This window comes from Staurois parvus, unplaced genomic scaffold, assembly GCF_062004578.1.
Source record: "Staurois parvus isolate SC_StPar_1 unplaced genomic scaffold, SC_StPar_1.0 ptg000105l, whole genome shotgun sequence".
Taxonomy (NCBI): Eukaryota; Metazoa; Chordata; class Amphibia; order Anura; family Ranidae; genus Staurois; species Staurois parvus.
In genome coordinates, this window is record NW_028317901.1 from 4,124,222 (window position 1) to 4,144,158 (window position 19,937).

A 19,937-nucleotide genomic window follows, 5' to 3' on the forward strand; every position below is an offset into this window, starting at 1 on the left:
GACATTACTTCACTTCGCATTAAAACCTGTGCACCTTCAGTAGTAAACACAGACCACAAAATACAGCTATGCAAGTAGTATGGTGATAAAAATACTCAATGCAAATTGCTGAGCTGACTGACTGGCCAATGCTCCTTCCCCCTCAAGGGAGTACTCACATGTCCCACTGAATAGCCTGCTCTGTGTTCCAGCCCCAGGAGTCCACCAGCAGTAGCCCACATGTGTCCAGGCCCCTTGATAAACATGGCCGACTTCTGCTTCCAGCCGCTCTAGTGCTCCCTCTAGTGATCCACCTGGAACAGGCAGGCATACATTTTCTCTGGCTAAATGCGGTGAGCACTACCGCTGGTGGTAGATTGGCCAATTGCACCAAGAAACTCCCCTTTTTCCCTCCAAAATCTGTGTGGTTTTTTTTTTTTCCTTTTCAGAGAGAAAGAGGTAGCTTACCAGTCCTGCTGCAGGTCCCTGACTTCAGCTAGGCAGCGACCTTCACCCATCACATAAGGCATTGTCATACAGACCTTCAAGGACTCAGTCCCCATAATGTGACGCCACTGCCTCAGACCTGTATAGCACCCCATTGGAAAGCTCCTTGGTCAGATATATACTGCACAGGGTTACATCTACACGGGATCCAGTGCTGTCAGGCTGCATTACAGGCAAAATCCCAAGGATTCTTCTCCTTATCCAGTGAGGCTTGGCTACCATCCATTTTAGCTCACAACTTTTCAAATGGATCCGATTTACAGTCCGTGATTCTCGAAGGAACCGTACTAGACCTTTAGGTATGCCCCAGGAGCACAAGCAACACTTTCAGTGACCATCTGCTTTACAGACACTGGTGGAAAAACTGAAGTACTTCCTGTGTAGGAGAGGTTATACAGGAGAGGACTTCTTCTCTGATTGGTCAGCCAATGTCCATTCACCTATAGGTGACCTATAACCCACATAGTCATGAATAGCCTGCTCTGTATTCCGTGATGTACGATAAAGAAAATGTATTGTTCCTATAATTGTTTCCAATGCAATGGGGTTGATTTACAGAAGGCAAATAGACTGTGCACTCTGCAAGTGCAGTTGCTCCAGAGCTTAGTGCATAAGGTGAAGTTTCACACTGCAAAAAAATACCCAATCACATGCAAGGGGAAAAAAGGGGTTTTGCTTGCACATGATTGGATGACGGAAGTCAGCAGAGCTTGCCATCATAAGCTCTAGAGCAGCGGTTCTCAACCTGGGGGTCGCGACCCTTTTGGGGGTCGAACGACCATTTCCCAGGGGTCGCCTAAGACCATCGGAAAACACATATTTCCGATGGTCTTAGGAACCGAGACACCGCTGCTGTCTCCGGCGATGTGTGGGCGGGATGATATGCTGCCCCTGTCACCGCCTCCTCGCCGCTGATTGGCCACCGGAACTGTAGCTCAGGAGAGGCACACAGGCGGCCAATCACCGGCGAGAAGGTGGAGCTTGGAGAGGAGGAGCCGAGCGGCAGCGCGGAGATCGAAGAAGATTGAGGGAGCTGCAGGAACGAGTGAAGAGAGAGGCCAGAGAAGGAAGACAGCTGACAGGTAAGTGCAAATTTTGCTGCTGCAGCCAGGTATGCAGGCTGTAGATGGGAGAGGGAGAGAGCGAGCCCAGGCTGGAGCAGGAGTCAGCAAGGTAAGTATCATTGGTGTCAGTGGAAGGGATAGTGCCCCATCATTTGTGTCACTAATACCAACGATGGGGCACTATTCCTCCCCCCACTGACGCCAACGATGGGGCACTATTCCTCCCCCCACTGACGCCAACGATGGGGCACTATTCCTCCCCCCACTGACGCCAACGATGGGGCACTATTCCTCCCCCCACTGACGCCAACGATGGGGCACTATTCCTCCCCCCACTGACGCCAACGATGGGGCACTATTCCTCCCCCCACTGACGCCAACGATGGGGCACTATTCCTCCCCCCACTGACGCCAACGATGGGGCACTATTCCTCCCCCCACTGACGCCAACGATGGGGCACTATTCCTCCCCCCACTGACGCCAACGATGGGGCACTATTCCTCCCCCCACTGACGCCAACGATGGGGCACTATTCCTCCCCCCACTGACGCCAACGATGGGGCACTATTCCTCCCCCCACTGACGCCAACGATGGAGCACTATTCCTCCCCCCACTGACGCCAACGATGGGGCACTATTCCTCCCCCCACTGACGCCAACGATGGGGCACTATTCCTCCCCCCACTGACGCCAACGATGGGGCACTATTCCTCTCCCCACTGACGCCAACGATGGGGCACTATTCCTCCCCCCACTGACGCCAACGATGGGGCACTATTCCTCCCCCCACTGACGCCAACGATGGGGCACTATTCCTCCCCCCACTGACGCCAACGATGGGGCACTATTCCTCCCCCCACTGACGCCAACGATGGGGCACTATTCCTCCCCCCACTGACGCCAACGATGGGGCACTATTCCTCCCCCCACTGACGCCAACGATGGGGCACTATTCCTCCCCCCACTGACGCCAACGATGGGGCACTATTCCTCCCCCCACTGACGCCAACGATGGGGCACTATTCCTCCCCCCACTGACGCCAACGATGGGGCACTATTCCTCCCCCCACTGACGCCAACGATGGGGCACTATTCCTCCCACTGATACCAACGATGGGGCACTATTCCTCCCACTGACACCAACGATGGGGCACTATTCCTCCCACTGATACCAACGATGGGGTACTATTCCTCCCACTGATACCAACGATGGGGCACTATTCCTCCCACTGACACCAATGATGGGGCACTATTCCTCCCACTGATACCAATGATGGGGCACTATTCCCCCCACTGATACCAATGATGGGGCACTATTCCCCCCACTGACACCAATGATGGGACACTATTCCTCCCACTGAGGCCAATGATGGGACACTATTCCTCCCACTGACGCCAATGATGGGGCACTATTCCTCCCACTGACGCCAATGATGGGACACTATTCCTCCCACTGACGCCAATGATGGGGCACTATTCCTCCCACTGACGCCAATGATGAGGCACTATTCCTCCCACTGACGCCAATGATGAGGCACTATTCCTCCCACTGACGCCAATGATTGGGCACTATTCCTCCCACTGACACCAATGATGGGGCACTATTCCTCCCACTGACACCAATGATGGGGCACTATTCCTCCCACTGACACCAATGATGGGGCACTATTCCTCCCACTGACACCAATGATGGGACACTATTCCTCCCACTGACACCAATGATGGGGCACTATTCCTCCCACTGATACCAACGATGGGACACTATTCATCCCACTGACATCAGTGATGGGGCGCTAGTCCTCCCACTGCAAAATTACAGTTATGAAGTAGCAACGAAAATAATTTTATGGTTGGGGGTCACCACAACATGAGGAACTGTATTAAGGGGTCGCGGCATTAGAAAGGTTGAGAACCACTGCTCTAGAGCAACTGCACTTGAAAAGTGCACAGTCTATTTATCTTTAGTAAATCAACCTCATTGTTTATGTAATTTGCACCACCAAGTCTGTTTACCCCAAAATATAATTAACAAAGCCTGCTAATTCAAATTATATCACATTTGTGATTTCTTCAACAAAGAATGGTAAAGCTCAGAGTGAACTATGTTGCATGCACTTACCTGAGTACACTTGCACATTAAAAACAAATGTCATCCATATTATTTGACATTATTGTTGTGACTTGAGTGAATCTGTAGGGAAAGGCGATATTTTAATGTAATATTTATATACAAACAAAACAATTTTTTTAACTTTCTTTCCACACTTTTTCTTCTTTATGGGGAGATCAGTGGAGAACCACTCTAGACCCCCAATGCAGCAACAGATCACATGTAATAGTGATCTATTCCTGACTGCAATCAGCCAACAATACTTGACTACAGCAGTCAAGTGCTGCTGCAAGCAGAGGATGGTAAGAGTTGCAGCATCTCTTCCTAATCATTTATACTCTGAGGAACTGCCCCTGTCATTACACTGCTGATGTAAACACAATGTAAAAGCATAATGTTTAAATCCTCTTCTGGAGCATGCGCCCTTGGAGTGATCTGTAGAAGGACTGAAAGCCCAGGATTGTTTTAGTTCCTGGACTTAGTGACAGGTGGGACCCAGTGCTAAGAGCCAATGGTTCTAGCGCTAGTGCAGGTGGGGACTCGCAGGGGCTGTTGAGTACTGATACAGTTTTAAACTGGTGCTGGGACAAATAGGCAGCACAGGGGCTAGATGGTTATCACTTCTGCCTAACAACACTAGGGTTGTTGGTTCGAATCCCAACCATGGCACTACCTGCCTGGAGTCTGTACGTTCTCCCTGTGCCTGCGTGTTTCCTCTGAGAACTCTGGTTTCCTTCCACACTCCAAAGACCTGATAGTAGGTTAATTGGCTCCTGTCTAAATTGGCCCTGGTCTGTGTATGTATGAATTAGGGATCTTGGATTGTATGCTCCTTGAGGGTTAGGGACTGATGTAAATGTATAATATATATGTAAAGAGCTGTGTAAACTGACAGTTCTTATAAGTGCTTGTAGTAACTTTCATTCAACCAGGTGTGTAAGGGCTCGTTCACACTTGGCTGTTTTACCAACGCTTGCCAAACGCCCCTATAGCGTTTGGCAAGCATTGGTCCGGCGTTTGCGGAGCGTTTTTAACGCTCCGCAAGCGCCGCATGTGTGGTTTAGCGGCGGTTGCTAGGCGTTTGCTGAGCGTTAACGCCCCACAAACGCCTATAATGCAGTTTGAGTGGTGTTACCGCTCCGCAAACGCCCCGCAACTGCACCGCAAACGCCGGCCGGTTGTTTGCAGAGCGGCACCATAGACGAGAATAGGAGGCTTTAACGCCTCCTGACTCGACCAGAGGCGTCCGTTTTGCCGCGACGCAAACGCTCCCGTTAGAACAGCACCATGTGCTGTAATGTGCAGAATTGGCAGAGGCGTTTGGGAAGCGGTAAAAACGCTTCCCAAACGCCTCTCTGCCGCCTGCACACAACGCTAGTGTGAACGTAGCCTTAAGAGGGGCTGAGGGTGTTCTTGGAGTCAAGGCACAGAACAAAGAACCCAAACTACCAAGTGGCTCCTTCAGAGGTAGTGCTACACATATTCTCAGAATTTCCAGTGATGTTCTTCTAGGGGTCTCAAACAAAAAAATGTGCAGCTCTGGTGGAGGAATGATATACCAAAAATCATTCTTATGATTCTGTGCTGTTCTATGCAGTGCTTGTGAGCAAATAGGACATTCATTTTTAATTATTTTTAGCAGCTTATCTGCTATTCTTTTTTTAGATCAAATTTTAAAATTTTTGGAAAACTTTCGTAAAAAAAGTGACAGCCAATCCAAAGCAAAACTTCACCCAAAAGGAGCCGTTCCGCTCATCCTCTTCCTCCCCTCCCACCCTACTAAACTTGCTATATTTTTTGGGAGGGGGAGTGGGTACCAAGCTTTTGCAGATATCTACGCCTACTTCCGCTTAGATCACCTAGGCCCCTCCTCTTCCTGCCTGCAACCTTCTGGAACACGGCACAGGTCCCAGGAGGCTATGGGACAATTCACAGGGGGTGCAGTGCTGCTCGTGCATGTGTAGTGGAAAGCTGACTATGAAACCACAAGGAGTCACAGCCAGCGTCCCACAGTTCACATGCTGTCGCCAAGGACCAGAAGACTGATTAAGAACTGGCCCAGATGAGGATGGCACTTCTTCCCTGGACAGGTGAGTGTCTGTCTGTTTATGAAATGTCAGCAGCTACCGTATTTATAGCTGCTGACTTCTACATTTTCTGGAACCTGGCTAGAGCTCCACTTTAACCGCCTCCTGCCCACCACATAAAGAAATGACGGGCACAAGGCGGTTCTCTTATTCTGGGCGGATGTCGTATGACGTCCTCCCACTCTAACCATGGGTGCACGCCCCTGGGGGTGCGCAGTGCGGCGATCGGTGGTGCATTGTGTCCCTGGGACACAGCTGATCACCAATCAATGGAAAGAGCCAATGACATCGGCTCTGTCATGTGATCAGCTGTGTCCAATCACAGCTGATCGCATGTAAATAAGGAAATGACGGTTATCGGCATTCCTCTCCTCACAAGCTGTTATGCTGACCGCTCGTGAGGAGAGGAGAGCCAGTAATTGGCATTACTCAGAGAGGATATGTACACTGATCATCAGTATCCTGATGATCAGTGTAGCTCCATCAGTGCCCTGATGATCAGTGTAGCTCCATCAGTGCCCTGGTGATCAGTGTAGCTCCATCAGTGCCTATCGATGCCACATATCAGTGCCCAACTGAGCTGCCTTTCAATACCACCTGTCAGTGCTGCCTATCAGTGCCATATGAGTGCTGTCTTTCAGTACCCATCAGTGATGCCCGTCAATGCCCATCACTGCCACCTACCAGTGCCGCCTCATTAGCGCACATCAGTGAAGGAGAAAGATCACTTAGTTTGTTATAAAATTATGTAAATAAGAAGTTTTTTTTCATAATTTTCAGTTTTTGGTTTGTTTAGCAAAAAATAAAAAACCCAGAGGAAAGCTTTATCTGTCTCAAAAACATTATAAAAATTTCATATGAGTACAATGTTGCATGACCACGCAATTGTCATTCAAAGTGCAACAGCACTGAAAGCTGTCTGGCTGTAGTGTCCCTGGCTGTCTATCTGAAAAACCCCCAATCAGGGGCAGACTGACCATTTGGAAACTCTGGCACTGTCCGAGGGCCCGGGGTCAGTAGGGTGCCCCATGAGATGCCCCTGGTACCTTTTTTCATAGGCTTTTTTGAGTTTGGGCAAGGACACAGGGGCCCATGATCACCTATTGCCCGCAGGCCCCATGAGTTGTCAGTCCACCCCTGCTCCAATGGTGCGCTCACACTGGCAGTTTTAACTGTACTTGGGCACTGAGGGCAGGACTCTCCCCTAGATCACTGAGGGCAGGACTCTCCCCCAGATCACTGAGGGCAGGACTCTCCCCCAGATCACTGAGGGCAGGACTCTCCCCCAGATCACTGAGGGCAGGACTCTCCCCCAGATCACTGAGCAAGGAAGCAAGAATGACTGTGCTTTGGTTGGCAGAGGTGATGATGTAGGCATACTTCGGGAACTTCCTTTCAAGCACAGTGTGAGCGCTGACCAGCAAAGGAGTGGGGGGGTGTAATCAAACTGGTTTAATTTTGCTCAGTATGAATACAACCTTTAGAGGCCAAAAACTAGTCACAGAGCACAAGATAAATGCAATGAAAGTGAGTTTTACATCACGATTGTATAATGTGTGGGAAGTGGCATGGCTGGCTTTGAATGTAGTTAATCATATACATTATCCAGCATGCTTTAAAGCTGAACACTAAGCAGATGTAAGACACAAATTAACCAGTTTGTGTCTAGGAAAATTGTTAAACTTTTCTCACACATGTTAAAATTTGCAATTTTGCTTGAAAATTACTTAGAATCCCCAAACATTACACATGTTCTGAAAGCAGAGGCCCTGCAGAATAAAATGGTGACAGTTGCAATTTTTTTTGTTGCACGATATTTGCACAGCTGTTTATCAAACTCATATTTTTAGGAAAAAAATACAATAAAGTGAATTTTAGTGCACACAAATATGATAGAATAACCATTTTTCGGTAAAATTATAAAAGATTGGGTTGCATCGAATAAATAGTTACTAAGCATGTAAAGACTCAAAATTGTGTGCACCCATGAAATGGCACAAAAATTATGGTGCCTATTGGTGGCTAGAGATGTCAATCACTGGGTTCCGGCCAGCATTCAAACGTCAGAGAAAGCTGACAAGGGAGAGATCTGTGTGTAAACATAGGTCTTTCTGCTGTCAGCATGGACATGCTGCTTTGTATTGCTCTGCACCGCAGAGAGATACAAAGCTGCATGTCTCTAAGGTAAAACACACACAGTTAACCCTTTGCCCCAGATGTTAACCCCTTCCTGCACAGTGTCATTAGTACAGTGTTAGTGCTTTTTATTAGCACTGATCACTGTATTAGTGTCACTGGTGACCTCAGTGCCAGTGAGTTCCCACCCAGTGTCAGAATGCCCACCACAGTCACTATAAGTCGCTTATCGCTGCCATTACTAGTATAAAAATTCCAGTACATATACCGCCATTTGTAAACGCTATAACTTTCACATAGACCAATTAATTTACACCTAGTGGGATTTTTTTTTCAGCAGAATACATTTTGGCCTAAATTTTTTTGTTGGTATTTTTTTGTTTTAAAGCATAAAAAATGCAGAGATGATCCAATACCACTGAAAGAAAGCTCTATCTGTAGGGAAAAAAAGGACACAAATTTAATTTATGTACAGCATTGCATATGACTGCGCAATTCCTCTGGAGAGCAAGTGGTTAAAGAGGAACATCACCATTTTATCATATAAAATATACAGTTAAATAGGTTGAAAAAAGACAAAAGTTCAACTAGTTCAACCAAATATAGATGCTAAAGACAAATAATTGCAGGCCTATTCCTTGCATATGCAATTTTTTTTCCACCTAATTCTTCTCATGGTGGCCATTTTCACCAAGGCCAGATGAATCTATTTTTATTTACTTCCTGGAACTCTGCCTAGAACGCTGGCTCAGCCATCACCAGTGCCCAAGAAACCAGGAAGGGGAAAATATTAATTTTAAATATAAAATAAAAAAGGTTTAACAAATTTAAGATTTCATATCAGCATGCATGGTCCAAACTGGACCAATGTAACTATGCAAAAATTGCCTTACCTAAACTTCAGCTTTGAGTATTGTGTACTGTATGTGAGCCCAAGAAAATAGAAGGGAAGAAAACGCAGCACTCGGTGTAATGCGGATTAAATACTTATATACATATACAGTTTACAGCAGGGGTGTCCAACCTTTTAACTTTCCTGGGCCACATTGGAAGAAAAGGAGGAATTGTCTCGAGCCACACAAACTACACTAACAATAAGGATAGCTGATGAGTAGAAAAAGTCAGGCAGATCACACATTCATGAACACTGATATAGACAATGTACCTATGAGTGATAGAGCTTTTAATTTTTTTTTTTTATAAAAGTAAAAGATAACAAAAGTTAGTGTGACATTTGACACTGTTTGTGATAAACAATAATAGGTCCTGATGCACACTGCACGTTTTTCAGCTGCTGTTTTTGGCTTTTGATGTTTTTTTTCTACAGCCAGTAAACCCCCCCCAAAGCATGTTATCCTATGTGTCCATGTACACAGACTGTAATCAACATTTTTTGGCTGGAAAAAACCCCCAGGACTAGTGGGTTTCTATAGGAGGTTTTTTAGGTGTAAAAATGCTCTAATGCTGAAAAACATGGCAAAACACTAAAAAATGCAAACGTGGGAAAACAAGCCGCTAAACGTGGCAAAATGCCTCTAAACGCTAAAAGAGAAGCTGAGACCAGTGTTATCAAAACACCCAGTATGCATGGAACCTAAGGAGAGCTGATGAGCAGTTCCTTCTGCAGCTCTCGGTGAGTAGGTGGACACCCCTGGTTTACAAATGTGTATGAAACTAAAAATCTATTTATCTATTAGGCAAAATAAAAGCATTATGATTTTTTTTTTTTAAGGTTAATTTCATGGTGAAAGAAAATGCTGTTTTTACAGTGTCTGCACAGCTTTCTGCTCTTATCTCTCACTAGGCCTGAGCCACTCATAGATGAAATTAGTTCGACAAGAACCGGCCAAATTTCGATCCAAGTATTGGTAGCCTGTAGTTTTTTTTTTTTTTTTGTGGTCCGTTTTTTCTTTGCCTTATCACTGCCAGCAGCTATAGCCACCAACAGCGATCACTGCATTGTGCTGGTTGGGAAGACTTCCTGTGCTCCCCACCAGCAGAACACAATAGCAATGCGGGAGGGATTCTCCCATCAACACTGACTGCAAGCGTTTAATGCTGTTTATGTCTAGGGGTAGATACTTGCTTACCAAAATACCTAATTTCTTGCTCCAGCAGTGTCCCTCCAATCCCTGCAGCTGATAATGTCAGAAATTTTCTTTATTATTAAAGGAAAACTGGCCCAAAATAGTGAAAAAAAAAATATATTTTTTTAAATTTAGTTGTACATTTCTTGCTACTACCATAATCTACAACCAAAGAACAACCCAAAATAATTTCTCCTGCTCCTGACAATCACAGCAATACCACATATGTGTATGTTAGTTGTTGCTTGTACCCGTAGACTGGCCCAGAAACGGTGTGCATTTTGTTTTGTTTTTTTAAATCCTGCCACTAGCTGACACCGATACTAATTTAAAAATTTAAAAAAAAAAAAAAACCTAACCAAAAAAGAAATGCTGACCCTGACTTTATCCTAAATACGAACCCTGGTACTAACCTAGATCAAACCTTGATGTATGTATTTTTTTAATTATTATTTTTATTTATTTTACACACTTTTTTTTTCTCTCTGAAAGGACAGAGAGATACAATGTATCTCCTCCATCCAGAGAGAGAAAACACAGGGGTAGGCTTCAGAGTGACTGATCATTGTGATAGCCAATCAGAGGCTATCACAGCGATCAGGAGACCCAGAATCGGGAGTTGCGGGCCCCGATTGTTAGAACGGGACCCAGGGCTCTCAGCAGCACAAAGACAGGCATGCAAACTAGCGGCCCCACGGCATGAAGCCCAGTGCAGCGGGGCAGCGAATTTCACCATTGGCGTGAAGGGGTTAATTTATTTGCACTAAGCACTTTAATTTGTTGCACATTGTTAATTTATAACAGCGCAGCCTATATGATATGTCTATCTTAGGCTTGTTTCAAGCTTGGAGACATGCAGCTCTTTGATGTTTGTTGAAATGATGTATCTACACTGCTCACAAGTTATAGGAACACTTTAATCAGAGTATAGCATTAAGTCAATTAACTCCTAGGATATTGATCTGGTCAGTTAAGTAGCAGATGGGGGTTGTTAATCAGTTTCAGCTGCTTCAGTATTAATGAAATTAACAACAGGTGCACTAGACATGCAACAATGAGACGACCCCCAAAGTAGGAATGGTTTTACAGGTGGAGGCCACTGACATTTTTTCCCCTACTCCATCTTTTCTGACATTTTTTTTCACTGGTTTTGCATGTGACTAGGGTCAGAGTTACTACTGGTAGCATGAGGCGATACCTGGACCCTGCAGAGATTGCACAAGCAATCCAACTTCTCCAGGATGTCACATCAATACTTGCCATTGCCAGAAGGTTTGCTGTGTCTCCCACCACAGTCTTGAGTATGGAGGAGAGTCCAATGGGACAGGCAGTTACTCTAGGAGAGCTGGACAGGGCCATAGAAGGTCCTTAACCCATCAGCAGGACCGGTATCTGCGCCTTTGTGCAAGGAGGGCCAGGATGAGCACTACCAGAGCCCTATAAAATGACCTCCAGCAGGCCACTGGTGTGAATGTCTCTGACCAAACAATCAGAAACAGACTTCATGAGGGTGGCCTGGGGGCTTGACATCCTCTACTGGGCCTTGTCCTCACTGCCCGGCACCATAGAGCTTGACTGGCATTTGCCATTGAACACCAGAATTGGCAGGTCCGCCACTGGTGCCCTGTGCTTTTCACAGAGAGCAGGTTCACCCTAAGCACATGTGACAGATGTGAAAGGGTCTGGAGAAGTTGTGGAGAACATTGTTGCCCGTAACATTATTCAGCATGACCATTTTGGTGGTGGGTCAGTGATGGTCTGGGTAGGCATATCCATAGAGAGATGCACAGACCTCTACAGGCTAGACAATGGCACCCTGACTGCCATTAGGTACTATGATGAAACCCTTGGACCCATTGTCAGACCCTACGCTGGTGCAGTGGGTCCTAGGTTCCTACTAGTGTATGACAATTCCCAGCCTCATGTGGTGAGAGTATGCAGGCAATTCCTGGAGGATGAAGCAAATTGATAGCATTGAATGGCCCCCCACGCTCGCCTAACCTAAATCCAATAGAACACTTCTGGGATATCTTGTTTTGGTCCATCAGATGCCAAAAGGTTGCACATCAGACTGTCCTGGAGCTCAGTGATGCTCTTGTCCAGATCTGGGAGGAAATACCCCAGGACACCATCTGTTGTCTCATTAGTCGCATGCCCCAATGTTGTCAGGCATGCATACAAGCATGTGGGGGCCAAACATATTACTGAGTACCATTTTGAGTTGCTGCAAAGAAAGTTCAGCAAAATGGACTAGCCTGCTGCATCATTTTTTCACTTTGATTTTTGGGGTGTCTTTTGAATTCAGTCCTCTGTAGGTTGATCATTTTAATTGCCATCAAACAATGAGCCATCCTCACATTCCTAACACATTACCGCCCATATCACTAAAGATATCCAGCATGATATTTTTCCCCAATGAAATCAGATTTGTTTTCAAAGTGTTCCTTTAATTTTTTTAAAGCTGTGTATATGCACAGAGCACTTTTAAAAATAATTATTTAGGATTTATAAGAGTGCAGTCTACTATACATTCTAATGTCCTATATGTGAATAGAAAAACATATGGCCAAAGAAATTGATTTCATCCATGTGATAAATATATAGCAAAAAGTGAAGAATATGTGATAAAATAAAAACCCAAAAAATGGAAAAAACTCAAAAAGTCCTTTTACAATCCATATTTTATGAAGAGCGTTCCCACACTTCAAATTCCTACTGGATAAGCCTCATTCACATGGGCATACCTACAATGGATATAAGAAGTCTACACACCCCTGTTAAAATGTCAGGTTTCTGTGATGTAAAAAAATGAGAGATTAATCATTTCAGAACTTTACCCACCTTTAATGTAACCTATAAACTGCACAACTCAGTTGAGCAACAAAGTAAAATCTTTTAGGTGGAAGGAAGTAAAAATAAAAAACTAAAATAATATGATTGCATAAGTGTGCACACCCTAAACTATTACTTTGTTAAAGCACCTTTTGATTTTATTACAGCACTCTTTTTGGGTACGAGTCTATCAGCATGGCACATCTTGACTTGGCAATATTTGCCCACTCTTCCTTACAAAAACACTCCAAATCTGTCAGATTGCATCTCCTGTGCACAGCCCTCTTCAGATCACCCCACAGATTTTCGATCGGATTCAGGTCTGGTCTCTGACTGGGCCATTCCAAAACTTTAAATTTTCTTCTGGTGAAGCTATTCCTTTGTTGATTTGGATGTATGCTTTGGGTCATTGTCATGCTGAAAGATGAAGTTCCTCTTCATGTTCAGCTTTCTAGCAGAAGCCTGAAGGTTTTGTGCCAATATTGACTAGTATTTGGAACTGTTCATAGTTCCCTCTACCTTGACTTAGTCTAGGTACTTATGCAGGTTGAATTTAAGGTGTTTCTGCATTGCATTTTGCATTTTTTTTTGTTGCTAGGCAGATTTTAAACGCAAAAGGCATGAAAACGCAGCACAAATGCAACAAAAACATAATACATGCTTTTCTGTAGCGTTCCCATTGAAGTCTATAGAACCAAAAACGCAATGTTTTGCGTTCAAAAAAGTCCCTGCCCTTTCCAAAAAAAGCTGGCACGCAGAGCCATCTCAGTGGGCACGCCAGGAAGAAGAGGATGATGAGCGCGCATGGACCGGCCATCCAGATCTCGTCCACACTGGATCCCCATCAAACTACATTTCCCACATGTCTCTGGGGCCAGGGTGGGCGTGGACGAGAGGAAACGGCTCCAATGCAGCTCTGGCACCAGGGGTGATGTACCCGGGGATGGGCGCGGAAGAGAGGAAGAGGCTCCCACACTGCTCCGGGGCCAGGGGCAACGTGTTCAGCGTGGATGGGAATGAGCTGCTGGGTTGGAAGCCACACCGACGCTGCCAGAGGTGAGATTGCTTGCAGTGTCATCCATCAGTGCCCAGCAGTGTCGCCCATCAGTGCTGCCCATCAGTGCCATCCATCAATGATGCCCAGCAGTCCCATCCATCAGTGCCACCTGTCAGTGCTGCCCAGCAGTGCCACCTGTCAGTGCTGCCCAGCAGTGCCACATGTCAGTGCCCAGCAGTATCGCCCATCAGTGCCACCCATCAATGATGCCCAGCAGTGCCATCCATCAGTGCCCAGCAGTGTCGCCTGTCAGTGCTGCCCAGCAGTGCCACCTGTCAGTGCTGCCCAGCAGTGCCACCTGTCAGTGCTGCCCAGCAGTGTCGCCCATCAGTGCTGCCCAGCAGTGCCGCCCATCAATGATGCCCAGCAGTGCCACCGATCAGTGCCGTCTGTCAATGCGCCCAGGTAGGCAAGTGGTTAATTGCAGTGTTGGCACTTTGAAATAAAAGAGTTGGTTTGTGTTGCAGTTTTGGGCACTCGGGCTCAAAAAGGTTTGCCATCACTGACCTAGGGTAAGGTCCTGCAATATTTTATAACAGAAACTAAGAAAAAACTTTTTTTTTTTTAATTTTCTCTTCAAAATTTTGTCTTTTTTTATTGGTTTAGCGAAAAATAAAAACCCCAGTGGTAATTAACCACTTGATAACCGTGTTATAGCCGAATGATGGCTACAGCGCGTTTACCCAGTTCTGGGAGGGTGTCATATGATGTCCTCCCGTGCGCCCCCAGGGGTGTGCAACCTGGTGATCTCCATGATCGCTGTGTCTTACGTACACAGCTGATCACATGCTGAGGTAAAAAGCCCCCAGGGGCATGCAACCCAGTGATCTCCGTGATCAATGTGTCCTATGGACACAGCTGATCACATGCTGAGGTAAAAGGCCAATCACAGCAGCCTTTTACCACATTATCAGCTGTGTCCAATGTCACAGCAGATCACGATCACGGTTATCGGCAGCACTTTCCTTACACTCACAACTCGAGGAAAGTACGGCCCATAACTGGCAGCTGTCACAGAGAAGATCGGCACTGATGATCAATGACCTGCAGTGCTGCCAGTCAGGGCTGTCAGTGTCGCCTATCAGTGCAGCATCATCAGTGCCTCCTCATCAATGCCTATCAGTGCAGCCTCATCAATGCACATCAGTGAAGGAGAAAAATTACCTGTTTGCAAAATTTTATAATAGAAACAAAGAAATTTTTTTTTGCTCTTTTTTTGTTTATAGTGCAAAAAATAAAACACCCAATGGCGATTAAATTCCACCAAAAGTAAGCTCTGTGTGCGAGAAAAATGATATTTGGGTACGGCGTTGCATGACCATGCAACTGTCAAAGTGCGACAGTGCTGAAAATTGGCCTGGGAAGGAAGGGGGGGGGGGGGGGTATAGAGTACCTGGTAGGCAAGTGGTTAAATGCCAACAGGAAGCTGTCTAAAAAAAAAAGTGATGCATGATGTCAGACTGTTTCAGAGAAATACAGAGAGTAGAAGCAGAGACAGAAGTATGTGTTGAAATTAGCTTAGGTGTGAGTTGCTCATTAACATTTCTTTTGTTTCCAAGGGTGGGAAAGTATCTGGTGGAGGGAGTCATTAAGGCCACCTGGCAGGGGGTCTTCATGAGGAATTTGAGGTATGAATGGTCATTAACCCCTTCATGCCTAAGGGTAAAACAAATCTAAATGCCGAAGTGCAATTTTGCAATGTTGACATGTTAGTAAAACCATACATATCATTACAACTACTTTCTACATCCAGGTGAATTATACCGTGTTTTTTTTTCAGGACAAATTGGGCTTTCATTTGGTGGTAAATGGTAATGAATATCTCCTGCTTTTTTTTTTATTATCAAAGGAAAACTGGCCCAAAATAGTAAAAAAAAAATAAAAAATTTTTTTTTTCATTTAGCTGTGTTTCCTGTTATTACCATCAAAGAACAACCCAAAATACATTCTCTAGCTCTTGACGATTGCAGCGATACCACATATGTGTATGTTGTTTATACCTGTAGTACAGCCCAGAAACAATAGTGCGCATTTTGTTTTTGTCTTTTTTTTTTTTTAACCTAAAACACACTGACACCGATACCAATTTCTTTTTTAAATCCTGACTCTTTGACCTTGACAATAACCCTGGCTCTGAACTAGATCAAACCCTGATCTAGGTATTATTCTACAAACATTTTTTTTTCTCTCTATGCCAGGAGTTAGAGATACAATGTATCTCTCGTCTCCATTCAGAGAGGAAAAATACAAGGGGACCAGGCTGCAGTGACTGATCACTGTGATAGCCAATCAGAAGCTATTACAATGATCATGTGACCCGTAATTGGGCATCCCAGGTCCTGATCGTTAGAACGTGACTCTGGGCTCTCAGTGACCCCGCGGTGTTTGTGCTGGGAGCGCACAGTGTGGCGTGCTCCCAGCATAAAGACAGGTACACAAATAAGCGGCCCCGCGGGAAAAAAGCCCAGTTCTGTGAGGCTGCATATTTGTGTGATGTGGGCATCAAGGGTTAACATATCTTGTGTTCAAGTGTGGGAGAGGTCTGAGGTGTGAATTAATCATTACAATGTGTGACAAGCTTAGTAGGAACATCCTGTATTCAGTGTTTTGTCCATTTGAGTACCTTGAAAACACTTTGCATGCATTTTTTAAGATGAAAAAAGGCTCTGGACAGCATAGGGAACTTTAAGAGGTAAAAAAAAAATATAAATGCAATTTGCAGAGTTTACACGCATTTTGCGTTTGAAACGCTGATAAAATTGCTAAACGCCAGTTTTCTGCATTCAAAAAAATGACTGTAAATGAAGAGCTGTACATGGACACATAGGAAAACATTATGAAGAGCTCACGGGCTGCTGAAAAAAACACTGAACAGATCCTAAACGTGAGTTTATCAGCTGCAGTGTACATGAGCCCTAAAGGGGTAGTAAAGCTGCTGCTCAATGAGGGGTCCACACCTGTAAAGCAGACCTGGCTGCCATTACTGACAATGCAGTTTATGAATTCCTTTCACTGGATACAGAGAGGACCGAATCCCAGCCTTCCACCTCCGCCATAACAGCCGCACTTCAGCCTCTCTGACAGGCCGGTGATGATGCGGCTGATTCATTCGGCCATGCGCGCCTCAGCACATCTTCCACGCACCAAGCATGTGTTCTACTCCCGCCTTCTGATTGGCCGGCAATGAAAATGCGTCAGTCATTGTCCTTGCCAACGTGATCCCTCCGCGAAATAATCCTTTTCTGTTACCTTCTATGTGAACCGATATTATCCCCTCGCTGGGCCGTGTTTAGTAATAGGGCACACGCCCTGATAGTGCGAGCCGCAGGGAGGGGATATTTGTTGGGGTAGGCTGCCTTGTAGCATTGCGAGAGAGTGGCGGAGGGATCTGTGCGGCAGGTGTGGGCTGGTGAAGCGGCTCTGCAGGGATCACCTTGGTGCTGAGTAGCTGCCGGCTACTGTCAGTCGGGCGACAGAGACAGAGAGAGGACGCGGTGTGAGGACACTCCCAGGACAGGTAATCAGTAACCTGAGCCGCTCCTCTGTACAGGAGACTCTAGTACATGTGATGGGATAGAGGGCGGCTCGGCTCGCTGTATTTATAATGGGACTGGATGGAGCCTGGAGAACCCTCCGCTGTATTCATTCATGGAGGTGTGAGGCCTAGTGGGTCTTGTACTGTATGCAGGGGTCGGGCTGGCTCTGTCACCCCCCCCCCCCCATTCCATAGTGGAGGTGGGTGTGACATGATGTCAGGGATTCCTCTCAGGAGAACATGGCTCCTCTTCTATAAAGTGCTGCATCACAGGTTACCAGGGAGACCAGGAGTAGGCGTGGCCTGCCTGACAGAAGGGACCGTTCTGTGTCCTCTAATGGAGGCGCCATGATCATCATGTGCAATCAACGTAAAATTCCAGCAGACCAGCAAACAATCAAATAGGCGTCACTTCCCTTCTGATCGATTTAGATTTTCAATCAATCTGGGTCAGTCATCCGGGTTGGAAAATGATCGATCATTTTGGTGTCGATCTGCAGCAATGAGATGCATTCATCATAATTTGGATTTGAAACAATCGGATAATGACATTGCATGGTGACAACAGAAATGCAATCGATAACGTTTCCGTTGTACTGTCAAGCGAAAGCCACTTTCCCATGTGTGGCAATATTCAATGAATGGGTTGTCTGCTATTATCCCCATACACACAAACTGATCGTTTATTAAAGCATGTACGGCCAACGTTATGGTGGATAATGCTCAGAATGGCTTTATTTACAGTCCGAATGTCAGGTTTACTGCCTAATCAGAAAATTACTCAATGCATGCATACACTTAATCATATCGAATGATCTGCATTCTTCTCATCAGGTTTTCCATCCAGACCGATCAGAAGCATTTCAGTTTAAAGCGGAACTTCACCCAGCAGGGGACATTCTGCTTGTTTGCAACCCATCCCCCCCTCGACTGCCACTTTTGGGGGAAAGGGGAGAGCGGGTACTTGGTTTTGATAGGTACCTGCTCCCACTGTCCTTTAGAATTCCCCAGCAACATTCAACCCCTCCCCCCGCCTACAGGTCACATCACAGGTCCCAAAAGGCTGTTTGACCATTCATTTGTTTGCACTCCTCCACTGCCACATTTGTCCATTTTGAGGGGAGAGCAGGTACCTAGTTTTGACAGATACCCGCTCCCACTTTCAGTCAATTCGCCATGGCAACATTCACCACCTCCTCCCCCCCCCCCCCCCCCACAGCCTTCTGGGGCACATCACAGGTCCCAGAAGACTGTAGGCGCCATTGACAAAGCGCAGCAGGAACCCAGCTGTGAGGCCGCAAGGTTTCACTGTCAGCTTCTCTTACCTACGATGCCGGCCCCTGCATCTGACCATTGAAGAATCGGCTTGGGTGAGGACATCTCTGGATCCCTGGACAGGTACGTGTCCTTATATTAAAAGTCAGCAGCAGCTTCATATTTTGGGGGGAGACTGAAGCTCCTCTTTATTACTAACCTGTCCAAAGGCCCAGCGCCAACATCTTTTTCTCAGTGCTGGCGTTCCTACCCCCCCCCCCCCATCATTGGCTGGCACAGGGGATGATGTCATTCAATGTACTCTAAGGCCTCTTTCACACGGGTGGTCAGATCAACTCAATCTGTCAGTTTTTCATGAGAACCTAATCAGAAGTCCAATGGAAGTCAATGGGCAGGTGGATGTAGTCCATCTAGGCCCCCCCCCCCAAAAAAAGCAAAAATATCTGGGTTCTTTATACAGCATCTGAATATATAGGTTGTTCCAATAGAAAACCAAGATATGTATCAAACAGGTTTCTGAATGCATGCTCCAGTTCTTAAATGGCGCTAAACACTGAGCGGACATGGATGTCACATAAAACGATATGCATCCCGTTCTGCTATGATTCAGCAGGACATCTGTTCATGGATCCCCACCTCATCAGACCACACTACGCCTGTGTAAAAGACCTGAATAAACTCTAAAAAGGAAGCTTTGACCATTGTTATATTTTTTGTATGTTTGTGTTATTTTTGCAATTATTATTTCATATGTTCTTTGTTTTATTTCTGTCGATTTTCTATTTTTATTTTTTTTGTGTGTGTTTCATGTTTTTATTTTCTGTTTTGTATCTCACTGATCGGATGTCAGGGTTGATACATAGAAGATAGCAGCCCTCTGAATGGGGTATCGTGTAATCTTCCTTTTTTTTTCCAATGTATTTTTAATCTTGGTAGATACGCCTTAATGATGAAATCCTGCTCACCTTTCTGAAATAACCTCCTGTTAGTGTCTGTTGTAAATTGAGGAAATAATCCGGGATATGTTCTCTTATTCCCCATGTTCATTAAAGAGTCTTTCTTCTCTCTACTGCCATGAATGCATGCCTTCTTCATGGAGACTGTGCTGTATAGAGTGTCGGATATCTATAGCTGTGCTATCTTTAGCATCATGCGGTAGGATGCACTGCGCCCTTTCCAAGGTCATTGGAAGTCATAGCTGAAGCATTTGCTACTCAGGTCAGTGATTGATTAGAACAAGAGCTGCATAAGTCAATAACCTAATCAG

At 45.7% G+C, this 19,937-nt stretch overlaps 1 protein-coding gene across 2 annotated transcripts in view; it reads left to right on the forward strand.

Annotated features, from left to right (window-relative positions):
* Nucleotides 1-17,221: 17,221 nt before the first annotated feature.
* PKM (pyruvate kinase M1/2) overlaps nt 17,222-19,937 on the forward strand; it is a 38,065-nt gene continuing 35,349 nt past the window's right edge. The window contains exon 1 of one of the 2 annotated variants that reach the window (XM_089671408.1): nt 17,222-17,377. The gene's annotated coding sequence lies outside the window, so the exon portion shown is untranslated. The remainder of the gene's footprint in view (nt 17,378-19,937) is intronic. The other variant, XM_089671406.1, reaches the window with a different exon arrangement.